This window comes from Ursus maritimus, unplaced genomic scaffold (genome assembly GCF_017311325.1).
Source record: "Ursus maritimus isolate PB19 unplaced genomic scaffold, ASM1731132v1 scaffold_6, whole genome shotgun sequence".
Lineage (NCBI taxonomy): Eukaryota > Metazoa > Chordata > Mammalia > Carnivora > Ursidae > Ursus > Ursus maritimus.
The window spans coordinates 54,179,658-54,182,929 of NW_024426774.1; positions in this window are offsets into that span (position 1 = coordinate 54,179,658).

The window sequence follows — 3,272 nt, forward strand, 5'->3', positions numbered from 1 at the left end:
AACCCTACCTTATCCCTAAAACACAGTGCTTCAGACAATCAGTACCAATGGATCCTAGTTGGCAAGGGAATAGAAATGTGCTTACCACACCTAGCTGAAACCTAACTGTTCACATTTTTCTTGTATTCACCCCTAAGGCTTTGTTCTCTACTTACCATTAACATATTGATTTATTCATTCACTAATTCAATATCTACTGAACTCCTATCACATACTGTATATAGTGGGGATAAGGGAGACAAAAATGAAGCCAAGGAGTCCAGGGAAGAGGCCATCTCAGCTGAAGGCGGGAAAGAAGAAAGAGGTACAATTTGAAAGTGAGACTACAGGCTGATGATCAGATTTGGAAAGGAGAAGTTGAGTATGGGTTTGAGCACTTTTTGTTGGAAATTTATTTATATAATCAAGTAGAGATGTCCATTAGGCACTTGGATAGAACAGGGAAAAGGTACGGACTCAATCTATAGATTAGGGAATCATAAGAGAAATTATGTGAGCTAATAAGAAGGCTGCTAAGACCAGACCTGGAAGCATACCAGACTATGAGTGCTGAGGACAAGGTGAGAAGGGCAGTGACAAAGGTCAGGGACTTGGATGAAGAACTGAAAGAACACGGAGCCAGGGTGCCAAAAAAAAAAAAAAAAAAAAAAAAAAAGAAAAGAAAGAAAAAAAAAAGAGAAAGTGGAGGTTTCCCTTTTTAGAAGATGCAACACATAAAACATTTTTTTTCAATTCACAAATTCTTTCAATGAAACAATCCGAAATAATCATTCAGAGTGTACCTTGTAGTGATGAGCACCATGTGACATATGGAATTGTTGAATCACTACATTGTACACCTGAAACACACATACATAACACTGTATATTAACTAACTGGAATTAAAATAAAAACTTAAAACGAGAGAGTACACTTTAAAGGAATAACAAATTCTACAAGAGACTGTCCTCACTTTCAAGGACCTTGGGTCTGAGGGAAGGTGTGTACATTAATAAATATGACATGCAAGCATCTTATTTGTTGCCAACAGTGAGAAATGACTGTAAACTAATTATTTAAAAAATTATTTAAGTTAATGATAGAAATAAACCAAATCGTAGTAACGAATTTGCATTAGGATTTTGATCTTTTAGCCTTTAAAATGTGCAGTTCTATTCCCCTATCATGATGTGAACTCAGAAGGAGCATTAACTCCTTGAAAGCATACACTGAGGTTTATGTTTCCGGAATGTGGCCAGTACCAAATGGAGTGTTTACCAAAGGCAGCTGAAAGCAATATAACTGGAAGGACAGTCTGAACTGTGGTCAAAGGAGGAGGAAAAGAGCCAAAACTAGAGCAGTGGTGCCAGACTATTAGGTCAATAGGATGAAGCAAAGCCATCAACAGTAAATTCAGCAGGGGGATAAGAACCCAGCAAAAGGGCAAATAGGTAGGAAAGTAGAATGAAGAAAGAATGCGAAGGGGGCCAGAGCAAGGGTGCAGGAAGAAAGCACAAGTGTCAGAGATGGGTTAAGTGTGGGAGCAGAATCACGGCTCAAGAATATGCTGGATGATCTAAAGGAATGGTAGGGCTGGATCAAAGGCCTAAAATACACCAGCTTCTGCAGTTCCCGGTATAGCAAAGTCTCCATGAAAGGAGATACCTCTACATTTGACTGTCAACCAACTCCACCTGCCTGATGGCAGCATCCCATTTCCCCCTTTGGAGTCTCATATTAGCCTGTGATTGTGCCTGATTGCGGCCAGGGGTAGCCTGTTTCCCTTTGTCTCCTTGGCTGTAATCACTGTTGAAGACTAGGTGGGATGATATATTTATAAATGTGTACAGAATGTTAAATGATTGGCATTTCTCAATATAATTAGGTAACTAAATGAATAAAATAAACCAATACTTACCAGGACAGCTGAAAAGCAGGGTCATTTGAAAATGTTTCTTATTAAAAGGGAAAGTATGGAAGACTCTCCATGGTTTTCCCCTTCTCTTCCTTTCATTTACCTTTAATTTTTTTTCCTTGCAGGTTAAAGCTGACTCCACATCCTAAGGGACCAACACAAGCCATCAACTTAAATGATGTCTCTGATAGCTCTGTGGATCAATAGTTATATAGGCCTATTCCTCATCCAAGCTCTGTCAGGGCCCAAATTATACACTGCACATGAAAACCACCTCCTGGATTTACTGCCCTGGCACCCCCAGCCATGGCAGGTGGCTTATCACCCTGCAGTTATTTTTTTTAAGCTTTAACTAAGTCTTTGCTACTGATTTTTCAACATTCCCAATGCGGCAGCACAGCAATTAACCAAGTTGTCCTCCCTTCCACAAAACAGCAATAATTTTCTTGACTTCCAAAGAAACTCTTTTTCTATTTCTCTCACAGAGGTATGAGAAATCTTTAAGTCAAAGGACGAAGAACCGGCAGAGACATTACAACAGTATGAGGAACCAGATGAGATCTCAGCCCTCTACAGTGCTTTTGGTGCCCCTGGAATCCATGAGAGTCTGGACCATCAGCATTTGTGGGAAAGTGGCAGATGAACTGAAACCTCTGGTTCTGCTTCTGATATTCAGATGCTGGCTAAACCACCTCACCTCTCTACATCTTGGTCCTTCTGTCTCTCAAATGGGAATGATTCCACTTCCCTGCATTACTTCATGGAGAGGATATCAACCTAAGTCAAAAAGAGTATGTGTGAAAACATTTCATACTCCTGGGAGGGCAAGTGTCCTATAAATTCTAGGTTCTATTATTATTTAATATTTATGTCTCAGATTGATCTGGTTTCATGAATCACTTTATAACAAAGTGGACTTGAACTGTATTGAACCGGTTTTGAGCTTCCTAATATCCCAATTGTGTCAGACGTCTAGAATTACAGCCCTCTGAAATAAAAGCATGGCTTTAACATATCAAGACTGACTATTGCCTGTGGTTAAGGGACAACATTGTGTGGCTCTCTAAACAGTGTCCAAGGCAAAGAGGCTCACTCATGGTCAACCTGGTAGCCGGATTAATGAACTGCCTGACTTTTGAACTGCAATCTTCAAATCTGTCTCAGTTTGACTTATCTTTCTTATCTTCTCATGTATGTTCATGGGACATTTTGGTTTAGTGAACAGGAATAATACTGACTTTGATAATTTTTAAAAATAAACAAGAGACCCTATGTTCTACTGGTCCAAATATGTGGATATAGTTTCAATGTACAGTCTCCCTATGATTTGTGCTCTTGTAAATATTGTTTTATACTCTAGTGCCTTGTTTATACTCCA